Source organism: Oncorhynchus nerka, linkage group LG18, assembly GCF_034236695.1.
Source record: "Oncorhynchus nerka isolate Pitt River linkage group LG18, Oner_Uvic_2.0, whole genome shotgun sequence".
Classification (NCBI taxonomy): Eukaryota; Metazoa; Chordata; class Actinopteri; order Salmoniformes; family Salmonidae; genus Oncorhynchus; species Oncorhynchus nerka.
This window is the reverse complement of record NC_088413.1, coordinates 2,119,546-2,138,510: the sequence shown is the minus strand read 5'-3', so window position 1 is coordinate 2,138,510 and position 18,965 is coordinate 2,119,546.

Sequence of the window (18,965 nt, the reverse complement as noted above, 5' to 3'; positions counted from 1 at the left end):
ACACACACACACACACACTACACTATAGTACACTACACACACTACTACACTATAGTACACATACACACACTACACACACACACACACACTCACACTATAGTACAATTACACACACTACACACACTACACTATAGTACACTACACACACTACTACACTATAGTACACTACACACACACACTACACTATAGTACACTACACACACACTACACTATAGTACACTACACACACACACCAGTACACACTACACACACACTACACACACACACACACTACACTATAGTACACTACACACACACACACTACACACACACACACACACACACACTACACTATACACACTACACACACTACACACACACACTACACTATAGTACACTACACACACACACTACACTATAGTACACTACACACACACACTACACTATAGTACACTACACACACACTACACTATAGTACACTACACACACACTACACTATAGTACACTACACACACACACACACACTATAGTACACTACACACACTACACACACACACTACACTATAGTACACTACACACACACACTACACTATATAGTACACTCACACACACACCAGACTATAGTACACTACACACTACACTACACACACACACTACACTATAGTACACACACACACACTACACACACACACACACTACACTATAGTACACACACACTACACACACACCAGACTATAGTACACTACACACACACACACACACACTACACTATAGTACACTACACACACACCCCAGGCCCCGGGCCACTACACACACTAGACACACACACCCACACTGGGGAGTACAGACACACACCACTACCCACTGGGGAGACAGGCTCACCCACTGGGGAGTACAGGCCCACACACTGAGGAGACAGGCCCACCCACTGGGGAGACAGGGCCCACCCACTACACTGGGGAGCCTACACCCACCCACTACACTGGGGAGCCACACCCACCCACCCACTGGTTAGACAGAGTACACTACGAGACAGGCCCACCCACTGGGAGACAGGCACACACCCACCCACTGGGAGCCACACACCCACCCACTGGTTAGACAGACCACACCCACACTAGACAGGCCCACCTACTGGGGAGACAGGTCCACCGCACTGGGGAGACAGGTCCACCCACTGGGGAGTGCACCCACCCACTAGGGAGACAGGCCCACCCACTGGGGAGACAGGCCCACACACCCACTGGGAGCCACACACACCTCACTACACTCGGGGAGCCACACCCACACACCCACTGGTTAGACAGGTCCACCTACTGGGGACACAGGTCCACCACACTACAGGCCCACCCACTGGGGAGACAGACCCACCCACTAGGAGACAGACACACACCCACAATAGTACACAGACCCACCCACTGGTAGCACTACCCACACCACTGGGGAGCCAGGCCCACTACACTGGGGAGACACACCCACCCACCCACTGGGGAGACAGCCAGGCCCACCCACTGGGGAGACAGACAAACCCACCCACTGGGGAGACAGAAAGGCCCAGTCAATTTAAATAAATTCATTAAACCCACTGGGGATTTCAGACCCACTGAGCCTGGGGAGCAGGGGCAGGGGCCCACCCACTGGGGAGCCAGACCCACCCACTGGGGAGACAGACCCACCCACCCACTGGGGAGACAGACCCACCCACCCACTGGGGAGACAGACCCACCCACTGGGGAGACAGACCCGCCCACTGGGGAGACAGACCCACCCAGACAGACCCACTCACTGGGGAGACAGACCCAACCCACTGGGGAGACAGACCCACCCACTGGGGAGCCAGACCCACCCACTGGGGAGACAGACCCACCCACTGGGGAGACAGACCCACCCACTGGGGAGACAGACCCACCCACCCACTGGGGAGACAGACCCACCCACTGGGGAGACAGACCCACCCACTGGGGAGACAGACCCGCCCACTGGGGAGCCAGGCCCAACCACTGGGGAGCCAGACCCACCCACTGGGGAGCCAGACCCACCCACTGGGGAGCCAGACCCACCCACCCACTGGGGAGCCAGACCCACCCACCCACTGGGGAGACAGACCCACCCACTGGGGAGACAGACCCGCCCACTGGGGAGACAGACCCGCCCACTGGGGAGCCAGGCCCAACCACTGGGGAGCCAGACCCACCCACTGGGGAGCCAGACCCACCCACTGGGGAGCCAGGCCCGCCCACTGGGGAGCCAGGCCCGCCCACTGGGAGCCAGACCCGCCCACTGGGGAGCCAGGCCCGCCCGCTGGGGAGCCAGGCCCACCCACTGGGGAGCCAGACCCGCCCACTGGGGAGCCAGGCCCGCCCACTGGGGAGCCAGGCCCGCCCACTGGGGAGCCAGGCCCGCCCACTGGGGAGCCAGGCCCGCCCACTGGGGAGCCAGGCCCGCCCACTGGGGAGCCAGGCCCACCCACTGGGGAGCCAGGCCCACCCACTGGGGAGCCAGACCCACCCACTGGGGAGACAGACCCACCCACTGGGGAGACAGACCCACCCAGACAGACCCACTCACTGGGGAGCCAGGCCCACCCACTGGGGAGACAGGCCCACCCACTGGGGAGCCAGACCCACCCACTGGGGAGCCAGACCCACCCACTGGGGAGTCAGACCCACCCACTGGGGAGACAGACCCACCCACTGGGGAGTCAGACCCACCCACTGGGGAGCCAGACCCGCCCACTGGGGAGCCAGACCCGCCCACTGGGGAGCCAGGCCCGCCCACTGGGGAGCCAGACCCACCCACTGGGGAGCCAGACCCGCCCACTGGGGAGCCAGACCCGCCCACTGGGGAGCCAGACCCACCCACTGGGGAGCCAGGCCCGCCCACTGGGGAGCCAGGTCCAGCCAATGGGGAGCCAGGCCCGCCCACTGGGGAGACAGGCCCAGCCAATCAGAAGGAGTTTTTCCCCCAAATAAGGGCTTTATAACAGACATAAATACTCCTCAGTTTCATCAGCTGTCAAAGGTGGCTGGTCTCAAGACGATCCCGCAGGGGAAGAAGCAGGATGTGGAGGTCCTGGGTTGGCGTGGTTATGGTCTGCGGTTGTGAAGCCGGTTGGACAAACTGCCAAATTCTATAAATAAATCAAATATGGCGTTGGAGGCGGCTTATGGTAGAGAACTGAACATTCAAATCAATACCCTGGCAACGCTTCTATCCAGAGTTACGACAGCTGGGAGTCATTTAACAGACTCTCCTATCCAGTCCTTCACCACTAGGCCAGCCAGACGATGGTTTAGTGGGGTTTAAATGACTTCCTGTGTCCTCCACTAGACCAGCCAGACGATGGTTTAGTGGGGTTTAAATGACTTCCTGTGTCCACTACTAGACCAGCCAGACGATGGTTTAGTGGGGTTTAAATGACTTCCTGTGTCCTCCACTAGACCAGCCAGATGATGGTTTAGTGGGGTTTAAATGACTTCCTGTGTCCACCACCACTAGACCAGCCAGACGATGGTTTAGTGGGGTTTAAATGACTTCCTGTGTCCTTCACCACTAGGCCAGCCAGACGATGGTTTAGTGGGGTTTAAATGACTTCCTGTGTCCACCTCCACTAGACCAGCCAGACGATGGTTTAGTGGGGTTTAAATGACTTCCTGTGTCCTCCACTAGACCAGCCAGACGATGGTTTAGTGGGGTTTAAATGACTTCCTGTGTCCTCCACCACTAGACCAGCCAGACGATGGTTTAGTGGTGTTTAAATGACTTCCTGTGTCCTCCACTAGACCAGCCATGTGTGGTTAAAGATGGGGTCAGTCCTCTCGCCCCTCGTTGTGTTGCAGGGTACATGTGTGGTTCTGCCGTGCTGGATAAAGACGGGGTCAGTGCGGCCGCCCTCGCTGGGGAGGACATCATACTGGTTAAAGATGGGGTCAGTCCTCTCGCCAACTCGTTGTGTTGCAGGGGTACATGTGGGTCTCAAAGATGGGGTCAGTCCTTCACCTCGTTGTGTTGTAGGGTACATGTGTGGGTCTGCCGTGCTGATAAAGACGGGGTCACAACAACAGCCATCGCACTGTCACAGATGACATCATACCACTGTCACAACAACACAACATCACGTGTCACAACAACTCACTGCTGTCACACAAGTGGGTCTCACATACACACACACACACACACACTTCACACACTGTCACAACAACACACACACACTGTCACAACAACACACACACACACACTGTCACAAATAACACACACACACTGTCACAACAACACACACACACACACTGTCACAACAACACACACACACTGTCACAACAACACACACACTGTCACAACACACACACACTGTCACAACAACACACACACTGTCACAACACAACACACACTACAACACACACTGTCACAACAACACACACACTGTCACAACAACACACACACTGTCACAACAACAACACACACACACACTTCACACACACTGTCACAACAACACACACACACACACACACACACACTGTCACAACAACACACACACACTGTCACAACAACACACACACTGTCACAACAACACACACACACACTGTCACAACAACACACTGTCACAAACAACACACACACACACACTGTCACAACAACACACACACACTGTCACACAACACACACACACACTGTCACAACAACACACACACACACTTCACACACTGTCACAAACAACACACACACACTGTCACAGCACAACAACACACACTGTCACACACACACACACACTGTCACAACAACACACACACTGTCACACAACACACACACTGTCACAACAACAACACACACACTGTCACAACACACACACACACTGTCACAACAACACACAAACACACTGTCACAACAACAACACACTGTCACAACAACACACACACTGTCACAACAACACACACACTGTCACAACAACACACACACTGTCACAACACACACACTGTCACAACAGCACACCTCACCAGATATTTATTTGACCGTTATGTTAGATATGTATGTATGAAAATAGTGTATTTTCCAACCCAATGTGCTTTTTACACCCTCTCTCTCTGTCTCTCTCTGTCTCTCTCTCTGTCTCTGTCTCTGTCTCTGTCTCTGTCTCTCTCTCTCTCTGGCTCTCTCTCTGTGTCTCTCTGTCTCTGTCTCTCTCTCTCTCTCTGTCTCTGTCTCTGTCTCTGTCTGTCTCTCTCTGTCTCTGTCTCTCTCTCTCTCTGTCTCTCTCTCCCTCTCTGTCCCTCTCATCTCCCCCTCTCTCTTTCTCTGTCTCTCTGTCTCTCTCTGTCTCTGTCTCTCTGTCTCTCTGTCTGTCTCTGTCTCTCTGTCTCTCACTGTCTTACTTCATCTCTGTCTCCATGTTTGACCGGCTCGTCACTACGTCCAGGAGGATGTGTCTGCTGTCTCGCCATCACTCTGTCTCTCTCTGGATCTCTGTGTCTCTCTCTCTCTCTCTCTCTGTCTCTGCCTCTCTCTCTCTGTCCCTCGCTCTCTATACTCTGTCTCTGTCTCTCTCTCTCTGTCTACCTCTACTGTCAGACAACAAGGCTCTGTCTCTCTCTACCTCCTCTCTCTCCTCTGTCTCTCTCCACCTGCCTGTCTCTCTCTCTACCTCTGTCTCTCTGTCTCTCTCTCCACCTGCCTCTCTCTCTGCCTCGCTCTCTCCACCTGTCTCTCTCTCTGCCTCCCTCTCTCTCTCTACCTCCTCTCTCTACCTCCCTGTCTCTCTCCACCTGCCTCGCTCTACCTCCCTGCTCTCTCTCTGTCTCTCCCTCCCTCCTCTCTCTCCTCCTCTCTCTCTATCTCCCTTCCTTCTACCTCCTCGCTCTCTACCTCCCTCGCTCTCTCCTCCCTCTCAGCCAGGCCTCCCTCGCTCTCTCTACCTCCCTCGCTCTCTCTACTCCCTCTCTCTCTCCCTCCCTCCCCTCTTACCTCCCTCCTCTCCTCTACCTCCTCCTCTCTCTCTACCTCCCTCTCTCTCTCCTCCCTAGCTCCTCTCTCCCCTCTCTCTCCCTCCTCCCTCTCCTCCAGGTATGGGTACCCACATCCCTCGAACTCCTACTTCATCTGTCACGGACCAGGCAGTGATCCGGGCCATGCTCTTGACCTCCTCGCTCTCTCTCTATCTCCCTACGCTAACCAGGAGGATGTGTCGTCTACCCCAGGCAGTGGAGGCGTCGCCATCACCGCCCTGTACGAGACCTCCCTACTGGATCTACCTCTCAGCAGCCAGGCGGACAACAAGGCTGTGAGGAGATAAACACTCCACCTCCCTCGCTCTCTCTACCTCCCTCGCTCTCTCTACCTCCCTCGCTCTCTCTCTACCTCCCTCGCGCTCTCTCTACCTCCCTCGCTCTCTCTCTACCTCCCTCGCTCTCTCTACCTCCCTCGCTCTCTCTCTACCTCCCTCGCTCTCTCTACCTCCCTCGCTCTCTCTACCTCTCAGCCAGGCAGACAACAAGGCTGTGAGGAGATAAACACTCCACCTCCCTCGCTCTCCTCTGCCTCCCTCGCTCTCTCTACCTCCCTCGCTCTCTCTCTTCCTCCCTCGCTCTCTCTCTACCTCCCCTCTTTCTCCCCCCAGTAGTCAGATGGTCTCCTCCCTTGATTAATCTTAGTCCCTCAGCTCTCCCTTTATTCTCTCCCCCTCAGGTCCTCCCTCCTCCCCAGTAGTCAGATGGTCTCCTTTATCTCTGCCCCCCAGGTCCTCCCTCCTCCACCAGTAGTCAGATGATCACATTTGCCTCCCTAGCTTTCTCCGCTGCCGGGCGTGGCTCCATGAGGACCTTGCTCTCTCGGAACCCAAGATCAAGTACCTACACTGAGCTGTGTGCTGCCCCTGGCAACAGGTATAAACACACTATATACTACACTGAGCTGTGTGCTGCCCCCAGCAACCGGTATAAACACACTATATACTACACTGAGCTGCCTCGTGTTCTCAACAGGTATAAACACTATATACTACACTGAGCTGTGTGCTGCTCCCACCAACCGGTATAAACACACCCTCGCTATACTACACTGAGCTGTGCTGTTGCCCTCTCAACCTCTCAGCCAAACACACTATATACTACACTGAGCTGTCTCTGCTCCTCTCCACCTGCCTAAACACTCTCTATACCTACACTGAGCTGTGTGCTGCCCCCTCAACAGCTATAAACACACCTACGTACACATCTCTATATGCACACACACTGCCTCCCTGCTCTGAGCTCTCTGCCTCCCTCGCTCTCTCTCCCCCTCTCCTTCTGCAGGTCGCTCTCTCCTCCCTCCATCTCCTCCCCTCGCTCATCTCTCTCCTCCCTCTCTCTCTCTGCCTCCTCCTCTCTCCATCTCCTCCATCTCTCTCTGCTCTCCATCTCTCTCCTGCCTCCCTCCATCTCTCTCCGCCTCCTCGCTCTCTCTCCGCCTCCTCCATCTCTCTCCATACTCCGCCTCTCCTCTCTCTCCACCTGCCTGCTCTCTCCATCTCTCTCTCCTCCTCGCTCCATCTCTACCTCCTCCTCTCTCTCTACCTCCCTCGCTCTCTTCTACCTCCCTCTACTCCACCTCCCTCCTCCTCTCTCTCCATGTCCTCTCCCTCCATCCTCTCTCTCTCCACCTCGGGTTAAACCACCTCCCTCTTCTCTCTACTACTCCCTGCTCTCTCTCTTTCCTCCATCTCTCAACCTCCCTCGCTCTCTCTGCCTCCATCTCTCCTCTCCTCTGCCTCCATCTCTCTCTCCTACCTCCCTCGCTCTCTCTCTGCCTCCCTCCATCAGCTCTCTCTCTGCCTCCATCTCTCCCTGCCTGCCTACTCCATCTCTCCTCCCTCTCTCACTACCTCCCTCCATCTCTCTCCGCCTCCATCTCTCTCTCTCCGCCTCCATCTCTCCTCCTCCCTAATCTCTCTCTACCTCCTCCATCTCTCTCTCCTCTTCCACCTGCCTCTCCATCCCTCTCTCTCCTCCTCCCTCCATCTCTCCTACCTCCCCTCCCATCTCTCTCCTCCCATCTCGCTCTTCTCCATCTCTCTCTCTCCATCTCTCTCCTCCCTCCCATCCATCTCCATCTCTCCCTCCTCCTCCATCTCCCACCTCCCTCGCTCCCTCTCCATCTTCTCTCTCCACCTCCCTCGTTCTCTCTCCCACCTCCTCTCTCTCCTCCATCTCTCTCTTTCTACCTCCTCTCTCCATCCCTGGCTCTCCTCTTCCGCTCTCTCTCCAGCTCCCCTCGCTCTCTCCCATCCTCCCTCTCATCCTCTCCACACCTCCTCGTCTCTCTACCTCCTCCTCCCTCCATCTGGTCTCCTCCTCCCCCCATCTCTCCCTCCTCCATCTCAGATGGTCTCCTTTATTCCTCCCCCAGGGTCCTCCCTCCCTCCACCAGTAGTCAGATCCTCCACATTTAGTTTCTTAACGGGCGTCCCTCCAAGTACTACACTGAGCTGTGTGCTGCCCCGGCCTATAAACACACTCCATCTACACCTGTGTGCTGCCATATAAACACACTATATACTCCTCTGTGTGCTGCTCCATCCATCTCTCCACTATATACTACTGAGCTGTGCATCTCACTGAGCTCCTCCATCTCACTATATACTCCTGTGTGTTGCCCCCTCCATCCATCCCCCTCAACATAAACACACTATATACTACACTGAGCTGTGTGTTCCCACCTCACTACCATCTCTCCTCCCACCATCCTACACTGAGCTGTGTGTTGCTCCTCACACTCCATCTCTATAAACTCCTATATACTACATCTGTGTGCTCATCCTCCATCTACACATACTCTTCTGCACACCATCTCTCTCCTTTCCATCTCTCCTTTCCCCTCCCTCCATCTCCTCCATCTCTCTCCCATCCATCTCTTTCCTCCTCCCTCCATCCATCCATCTCTCTCCCTCCATCTCTCTCCTCCTCCCTCCATCTCTCTCCTCCTCCATCTCTCTCTCTTCCTCCTCCTCTCCATCTCTCTCCTCCATCTCTCTTTTCCTCCATCTCCTCCTCCCTCCATCTCTCTCTCTCCATCTCTCCTCCTCCATCTTTCTCCATCTCCTCCATCTCCCATTTCTCCTCCTCCTCCATCTCGCTCTCTCCTCCCTCCATCTCTCTCTTCTCCTCCATCTCTCCTCCTCCATCTCTCTCCTCCATCTGTCTCTTTCCTCCTCCATCTCTCATCTCTCTCATCCTCCCCTCCATCTTCTCTTTCCTCCTCTCTCTCCTCCTCCCTCCATCTCTCTCTCCTCCTCCATCTCTTTCCTCCATCTCCTCCCTCCATCTCTCCCATCTCTCTCCATCTCTCCTTCCCTCCATCTCTCTTCTCTCCTCCTCCATCTCTCTTCTCCCTCCTCCATCTCTTCTCCTCCTCCTCCTTCCATCTCCCTCCTCCTCCTCCTCCATCTCTCTCTCCATCCTCCATCTCTCTCTCCTCCTCCATCTGTCTCTCCTCCTCCATCCTCTCCCTCTCCTCCATCTCTCTCTCCTCCTCCATCTCTCTCCTCCATCTCCTTCCATCTTCTCCTCCCTCCTCCTCCCTCTTCTCTCCTCTCTCTCTCCTCCTCCATCCTCTCTCCATCTCCTCCCTCCATCTCTCTCCTCCTCCATCTCTCTCCCTCCTCCATCTCCTCCATCCCCTCTCCATCTCTCTCTCCTCCATCATCTCTCCTCCTCCATCCATCTCTCTCCCTTCTCCCTCCCCCTCCTTCTCTCCATCTCCTCCATCCATCTCTCTCTCCTCCTCCCATCTCTCTCCCTCCTCCTCCATCTCTCTCTCCTCCTCCTCCATCTCTCTCTCCTCCTCCTCCATCTCTCTCTCCTCCTCCTCCATCTCTCCTCCTCCTCCTCCTCCATCTCTCTCTCCTCCTCCTCCATCTCTCTCTCCTCCTCCTCCATCTCTCTCTCCTCCTCCTCCATCTCTCTCTCCTCCTCCTCCATCTCTCTCTCCTCCTCCTCCATCTCTCTCTGTGTCTCAGTGATGTTGCAGGTTTACAGAAGGAGTTAGATGACCTGGTTAATGCCATCGTAGAGGACTTCTTCCAGCCCCAGAAGAATAACCTGCTGTCCAAGCCTGAGTAACACACATCAGTGGCTTGTAAACACAAAGACCCGCGCTGGTTTGACTTCCTGATCAAGATTCCCTTTCACACATTCTTCTTCCAGAACTCACACACATTCTAGAACTCACACACATTGTAGAACTCACACACACACACACATTCTAGAACACTCACACACAGACACATTCTAGAACTCACACACATTCTAGAAGTCTTTAATGGGTTGTACCTGGAGCTCTAAGTCTTATCTACTAGCTGGAGTGCTGTGTATTTGACCAAACACACAGGGTTACTAACTGTCGTTCAGGGTTTTAACTCCAACCCTGTTTGAGAAGAAGGAGGAGGAGTAGTACTACCACTAGGCTCCCGAGTGACTCAGTGGTCTGTCACTGCATCACTACAGACCCTGGTTCGATTCCAGGCTGTATCACAACCGACCGTGATTGGGAGGTCCCATAGGACGGCGCACAATTGGCCCGGCGTCGTCCGGGTTTGGCCAGTGGTAGGCCGTCATTGTAAATAAGAATTTGTTCTTAATTGACTTGCCTGGTTAAATAATTGTTTTTTAAAAATACTGATACCACTGCCTCCTCCTCAATAACCAGCCTCCTCTGTAACCATTACTGCATAATGTTTCAAGAACAACAATAAAGATGTGATTTTTAAAAGGAAAAACCTGTTCATTTGGTCATTTAATTATACTTTTTGACTACAATCTGCCGAGAGAATAGATATTGTAAAATGTGTAATATGAAAAACAGTGATTTTAACTACATCATGTCATTCCTGTGTAAATTCCAAGCCTGTGTTCTAGTCCTGTCAGATTACGGGTGCGTTCCAGGTCGACTACTAATGGAGGCGGTGTTATAGTCCTGTCAGATTACGGGTGCGTTCCAGGCCGACTACTAATGGAGGCTGTGTTACAGTCCTGTCAGATTACCGTTCCAGGCCGACTACTAATGGAGGCTGTGTTACGTCCTGTCAGATTACGGGTGCGTTCCAGGCCGACTACTAATGGAGGCTGTGTTACAGATTACGGGTGCTTCCAGGCCGACTACTAATGGAGCCTGTGTTGTTCCAGGTCCTGGTGCTCAGATTGCGGGTGCCCAGGCCGACTACTAATGGAGGCTGTGTTGTAGTCCTGTCAGATTACGGGTGCGTTCCAGGCCGACTACTAATGGAGGCTGTGTTCTAGTCCTGTCAGATTACGGGTGCGTTCCAGGCCGACTACTAATGGAGGCTGTGTTATAGTCCTGTCAGATTACGGGTGCGTTCCAGGCCGACTACTAATGGAGGCTGTGTTATAGTCCTGTCAGATTACGGGTGCGTTCCAGGCCGACTACTAATGGAGGCTGTGTTATAGTCCTGTCAGATTACGGGTGCGTTCCAGGCCGACTACTAATGGAGGCTGTGTTATAGTCCTGTCAGATTATGCGTTCCAGGCCGACTACTAATGGAGGCTGTGTTGTAGTCCTGTCAGATTACGGGTGCGTTCCAGGCCGACTACTAATGGAGGTTATAGTCTGTCAGTTACGGGTGCGTTCAGGCCGACTACTCTGTGTTTAGTCCTGTCAGATTACAAAGGTCGTTCCAGGTGCGTTCCAGGCCGACTACTAATGGAGGCTGTGTTGTAGTCCTGTCAGATTACGGGTGCGTTCCAGGCCGACTACTAATGGAGGCTGTGTTATAGTCCTGTCAGATTACGGGTGCGTTCCAGGCCGACTACTAATGGAGGCTGTGTTATAGTCCTGTCAGATTACGGGTGCGTTCCAGGCCGACTACTAATGGAGGCTGTGTTATAGTCCTGTCAGATTACGGGTGCGTTCCAGGCCGACTACTAATGGAGGCTGTGTTATAGTCCTGTCAGATTACGGGTGCGTTCCAGGCCGACTACTAATGGAGGTCAGATGTGCGTTCCAGGCAAACTACTAATGGATGTGTTATAGTCCTGTCAGAGACGGGTGCGTTCCAGGACGACTACTAATGGTGTGTTGTAGTCCTGTCAGATTACTGGTGCGTTTCCAGGCCGACTACTAATGGAGGCTGTGTTATAGTCCTGTCAGATTCGGGTGCTACTAATGGAGGCTGTGTTGTAGTCCTGTCAGATTACTGGTGCGTTCAGGCCGACTACTAATGGAGGCTGTGTTGTAGTCCTGTCAGATTACGGTGCGTTCCAGGCCGACTACTAATGGAGGCTGTGTTGTAGTCCTGTCAGATTACGGGTGCGTTCCAGGCCGACTACTAATGGAGGCTGTGTTGTAGTCCTGTCAGATTACGGGTGCGTTCCAGGCCGACTACTAATGGAGGCTGTGTTGTAGTGCTGTCAGATTACGGGTGCGTTCCAGGTCGACTACTAATGGAGGCTGTGTTATAGTCCTGTCAGATTACGGGTGCGTTCCAGGCCGACTACTAATGGAGGCTGTGTTATAGTCCTGTCAGATTACAGGTGCGTTCCAGGGGAGGCTGTGTTATAGTCCTGTCAGATTGGGTGCGTTCCAGGCCGACTACTAATGGAGGCTGTGTTATAGTCCTGTCAGATTACGGGTGCGTTCCAGGCCGACTACTAATACTAATGGAGGCTGTGTTATAGTCCTGTCAGATTGCGGGTGCGTTCCAGGCCGACTACTAATGGAGGCTGTGTTGTAGTCCTGTCAGATTACGGGTGCGTTCCAGGCCGACTACTAATGGAGGCTGTGTTGTAGTCCTGTCAGATTACGGAGTGCGTTCCAGGCCGACTACTAATGGAGGCTGTGTTGTAGTCCTGTCAGATTACGGTGCGTTCCAGGCCGACTACTAATGGAGGCTGTGTTCTAGTCCTGTCAGATTACGGGTGCGTTCCAGGCCGACTACTAATGGAGCTGTGTTGTAGTTCTGTCAGATTCTGTGCGTTCCAGGCCGACTACTAATGGAGGCTGTGTTGTAGTCTGTCAGATTACGGGTGCGTTCCAGGCCGACTACTAATGGAGGCTGTGTTGTAGTCCTGTCAGATTACGGGTGCGTTCAGGTCGACTACTAATGGAGGCTGTGTTATAGTCCTGTCAGATTACGGGTGCGTTCCAGGCCGACTACTAATGGAGGCTGTGTTATAGTCCTGTCAGATTACGGGTGCGTTCCAGGCCGACTACTAATGGAGGCTGTGTTGTAGTCCTGTCAGATTACGGGTGCGTTCCAGACTACTAATGGAGGCTGTGTTGTAGTTCTGTCCAGATTACCAGGCCGACTACTAATGGAGGCTGTGTTATAGTCCTGTCAGATTACGGGTGCGTTCCAGGCCGACTACTAATGGAGGCTGTGTTATAGTCCTGTCAGATTACGGGTGCGTTCCAGGACGACTACTAATGGAGGCTGTGTTGTAGTCCTGTCAGATTACGGAGTGCGTTCCAGGCCGACTACTAATGGAGGCTGTGTTGTAGTCCTTACGGGTGCGTCAGGTCGACTACTAATGGAGGCTGGTTATAGTCCTGTCAGATTCCGTTCCAGGCCGACTACTAATGGAGGCCTGTGTTGTAGTCCTGTCAGATTCACGGGTGCGTTCCAGGTCGACTACTAATGGAGGCTGTGTTATAGTCCTGTCAGATTACGGGTGCGTTCCAGGCCGACTACTAATGGAGGCTGTGTTCTAGTCCTGTCAGATTACGGGTGCGTTCCAGGCCGACTACTAATGGAGGCTGTGTTATAGTCCTGTCAGATTGCATACTAATGGAGGCTGTGTTGTTGTCCTGTCAGGGGTGCGTTCCAGGCCGACTACTAATGGAGGCTGTGTTGTAGTGCTGTCAGATTACGGTGCGTTCCAGGCCGACTACTAATGGAGGCTGTGTTATAGTCCTGTCAGATTACGGGTGCGTTCCAGGCCGACTACTAATGGAGGCTGTGTTATAGTGTCAGATTACGGGTGCGTTCAGTACTAATGGAGGCTGTATAGTCCTGTCAGATTACGGGTGCGTTCCAGGCCGACTACTAATGGAGGCTGTGTTATAGTCCTGTCAGATTACGGGTGCGTTCCAGGCCGACTACTAATGGAGGCTGTGTTGTAGTGCTGTCAGATTACGGTTGTGCTGTCCAGGTCGACTACTAATGGAGGCTGTGTTATAGTCCTGTCAGATTACGGGTGCGTTCCAGGCCGACTACTAATGGAGGCTGTGGTATAGTCCTGTCAGATTGTGCGTTCCAGGCCGACTACTAATGGAGGCTGTGTTGTAGTTCTGTCAGATTACGGTGCAGGACCGACTACTAATGGAGCTGTGTTGTAGTCCTGTCAGATTACGGGTGCGTTCCAGGCCGACTACTAATGGAGCTGTGTTGTAGTTCTGTCCAGATTAAGTGCGAGGGCTACTAATGGAGGCTGTGTTGTAGTCCTGTCAGATTACGGGTGCGTTCCAGGCCGACTACTAATGGAGGCTGTTATAGTCCTGTCAGATTAGTGCGTTCAGGTGACTACTAATGGAGGCTGTGTTATAGGTCAGATTACAGGTGCGTTCCAGGCCGACTACTAATGTAGGCTGTGTTCTAGTCCTGTCAGATTGCGGGTGCGTTCCAGGCCGACTACTAATGGAGGCTGTGTTGTAGTCCTGTCAGATTACGGGTGCGTTCCAGGCCGACTACTAATGGAGGCTGTGTTGTAGTCCTGTCAGATTACGGGTGCGTTCCAGGCCGACTACTAATGGAGGCTGTGTTGTAGTGCTGTCAGATTACGGGTGCGTTCAGGTCGACTACTAATGGAGGCTGTGTTATAGTCCTGTCAGATCAGATTACGGGTGCCAGATTCCAGGCCGACTACTAATGGAGGCTGTGTTATAGTCCTGTCAGATTACGGGTGCGTTCCAGGCCGACTACTAATGGAGGCTGTGTTATAGTCCTGTCAGATTACGGGTGCGTTCCAGGCCGACTACTAATGGAGGCTGTGTTATAGTCCTGTCAGATTACGGTGCGTCCAGATCCAGGCCCAGACTACTAATGGAGGCTGTGTTGTCCTGTCAGTGCTGTCAGATACTAATGGAGGCTGTGGTGCGTTCCCAGGTCGACTACTAATGGAGGCTGTGTTATAGTTCTGTCAGATTACGGGTGCTTCCAGGACGACTACTAATGGAGGCTGTGTTGTAGTCCTGTCAGATTACGGGTGCGTTCCAGGCCGACTACTAATGGAGGCTGTGTTGTAGTTCTGTCCTAATGGAGGCTGTGTTGTGGTCGTTCAGGCCGACTACTAATGGAGGCGTGTTGTAGTCCTGTCCAGGTGCGTTCAGGTCGACTACTAATGGAGGCTGTGTTATAGTCCTGTCAGATTACGGGTGCGTTCCCAGGCCGACTACTAATGGAGGCTGTGTTATAGTCCTGTCAGATTACGGGTGCGTTCCAGGCCGACTACTAATGGAGGCTGTGTTGTAGTCCTGTCAGAATCTGGTGCGTTCCAGGCCGACTACTAATGGAGGCTGTGTTGTAGTCCTGTCAGATACTAATGGAGGCGGGTGCGTTCCAGGCCGACTACTAATGGAGGCTGTGTTGTAGTCCTGTCAGATTACGGGTGCGTTCCAGGCCGACTACTAATGGAGGCTGTGTTAGTCCTGTCAGTTCCTACTAATGGAGGCTGTGTTGTAGTGCTGTCAGATTACGGGTGCGTTCCAGGTCGACTACTAATGGAGGCTGTGTGACTTATAGTCCTGTCAGATTACGGGTGCGTTCCAGGCCGACTACTAATGGAGGCTGTGTTGTAGTCCTGTCAGATTACGGGTGCGTTCCAGGCCGACTACTAATGGAGGCTGTGTTGTAGTGTCCAGATTACGGGTGCGTCCAGGTCGACTACTAATGGAGGCTGTGTTATAGTCCTGTCAGATTACGGGTGCGTTCCAGGCCGACTACTAATGGAGGCGGTGTTATAGTCCTGTCAGATTACGGGTGCGTTCCAGGTCGACTACTAATGGAGGCTGTGTTATAGTCCTGTCAGATTACGGGTGCGTTCCAGGCCGACTACTAATGTAGGCTGTGTTCTAGTCCTGTCAGATTACGGGTGCGTTCCAGGCCGACTACTAATGGAGGCTGTGTTGTAGTCCTGTCAGATTACGGGTGCGTTCCAGGCCGACTACTAATGGAGGCTGTGTTGTAGTCCTGTCAGATTACGGGTGCGTTCCAGGCCGACTACTAATGGAGGCTGTGTTGTAGTGCTGTCAGATTACGGGTGCGTTCCAGGTCGACTACTAATGGAGGCTGTGTTATAGTCCTGTCAGATTACGGGTGCGTTCCAGGCCGACTACTAATGGAGGCTGTGTTATAGTCCTGTCAGATTACGGGTGCGTTCCAGGCCGACTACTAATGGAGGCTGTGTTATAGTCCTGTCAGATTACGGGTGCGTTCCAGGCCGACTACTAATGGAGGCTGTGTTATAGTCCTGTCAGATTACGGGTGCGTTCCAGGCCGACTACTAATGGAGGCTGTGTTGTAGTGCTGTCAGATTACGGGTGCGTTCCAGGTCGACTACTAATGGAGGCTGTGTTATAGTCCTGTCAGATTACGGGTGCGTTCCAGGCCGACTACTAATGGAGGCTGTGTTGTAGTCCTGTCAGATTACGGGTGCTGTGTCAGGCCGACTACTAATGGAGGCTGTGTTGTAGTCCTGTCAGATTACGGGTGCGTTCCAGGCCGACTACTAATGGAGGCTGTGTTGTAGTGCTGTCAGATTACGGGTGCGTTCCAGGTCGACTACTAATGGAGGCTGTGTTATAGTCCTGTCAGATTACGGGTGCGTTCCAGGCCGACTACTAATGGAGGCTGTGTTATAGTCCTGTCAGATTACGGGTGCGTTCCAGGCCGACTACTAATGGAGGCTGTGTTGTAGTCCTGTCAGATTACGGGTGCGTTCCAGGCCGACTACTAATGGAGGCTGTGTTATAGTCCTGTCAGATTACGGGTGCGTTCCAGGCCGACTACTAATGGAGGCTGTGTTGTAGTCCTGTCAGATTACGGGTGCGTTCCAGGCCGACTACTAATGGAGGCTGTGTTGTAGTCCTGTCAGATTACGGGTGCAGACTACTAATGGAGGCTGTGTTGTAGTGCTGTCAGATTACGGGTGCGTTCCAGGCCGACTACTAATGGAGGCTGTGTTATAGTCCTGTCAGATTACGGGTGCGTTCCAGGCCGACTACTAATGGAGGCTGTGTTGTAGTCCTGTCAGATTACGGGTGCTTCCAGGCCGACTACTAATGGAGGCTGTGTTATAGTCCTGTCAGATTACGGGTGCGTTCCAGGCCGACTACTAATGGAGGCTGTGTTGTAGTCCTGTCAGATTACGGGTGCGTTCCAGGTCGACTACTAATGGAGGCTGTGTTATAGTCCTGTCAGATTACGGGTGCGTTCCAGGCCGACTACTAATGGAGGCTGTGTTACAGTCCTGTCAGATTACGGGTGCGTTCCAGGCCGACTACTAATGGAGGCTGTGTTGTAGTGCTGTGATTACGGGTGCGTTCCAGGTCCTACTAATGGAGGCTCAGATTACGGGTGCGTTCCAGGCCGACTACTAATGGAGGCTGTGTTGTAGTCCTGTCAGATTACGGGTGCGTTCCAGGCCGACTACTAATGGAGGCTGTGTTGTAGTCCTGTCAGATTACGGGTGCGTTCCAGGCCGACTACTAATGGAGGCTGTGTTGTAGTGCTGTCAGATTACGGGTGCGTTCCAGGTCGACTACTAATGGAGGCTGTGTTATAGTCCTGTCAGATTACGGGTGCGTTCCAGGCCGACTACTAATGGAGGCTGTGTTATAGTCCTGTCAGATTACGGGTGCGTTCCAGGCCGACTACTAATGGAGGCTGTGTTATAGTCCTGTCAGAATACGGGTGCGTTCCAGGCCGACTACTAATGGAGGCTGTGTTATAGTCCTGTCAGATTACGGGTGCGTTCCAGGCCGACTACTAATGGAGGCTGTGTTGTAGTTCTGTCAGATTACGGGTGCGTTCCAGGACGACTACTAATGGAGGCTGTGTTGTAGTCCTGTCAGATTACGGGTGCGTTCCAGGCCGACTACTAATGGAGGCTGTGTTGTAGTCCTGTCAGATTACGGGTGCGTTCCAGGCCGACTACTAATGGAGGCTGTGTTGTAGTCCTGTCAGATTACGGGTGCGTTCCAGGCCGACTACTAATGGAGGCTGTGTTGTAGTCCTGTCAGATTACGGGTGCGTTCCAGGCCGACTACTAATGGAGGCTGTGTTGTAGTTCTGTCAGATTACGGTGCGGACGACTACTAATGGAGGCTGTGTTGTAGTCCTGTCAGACGGGTGCGTTCCAGGCCGACTACTAATGGAGGCGGTGTTGTAGTCCTGTCAGATTACGGGTGCGTTCCAGGTCGACTACTAATGGAGGCTGTGTTATAGTCCTGTCAGATTACGGGTGCGTTCCAGACCGACTACTAATGGAGGCTGTGTTATAGTCCTGTCAGATTACGGGTGCGTTCCAGACCGACTACTAATGGAGGCTGTGTTATAGTCCTGTCAGATTACGGGTGCGTTCCAGGCCGACTACTAATGGAGGCAGTGTTGTAGTTCTGTCAGAATACGGGTGCGTTCCAGGCCGACTACTAATGGAGCCTGTGTTATAGTTCTGACAGATTACGGGTGCGTTCCAGGCCGACTACTAATGGAGCCTGTGTTATAGTCCTGTCAGATTACGGGTGCGTTCCAGGACGACTACTAATGGAGGCTGTGTTATAGTCCTGTCAGATTACGGGTGCGTTCCAGGCCGACTACTAATGGAGGCGGTGTTATAGTCCTGTCAGATTACGGGTGCGTTCCAGGTCGACTACTAATGGAGGCTGTGTTATAGTCCTGTCAGATTACGGGTGCGTTCCAGGCCGACTACTAATGGAGCCTGTGTTACAGTCCTGTCAGATTACGGGTGCGTTCCAGGCCGACTACTAATGGAGCCTGTGTTATAGTTGTC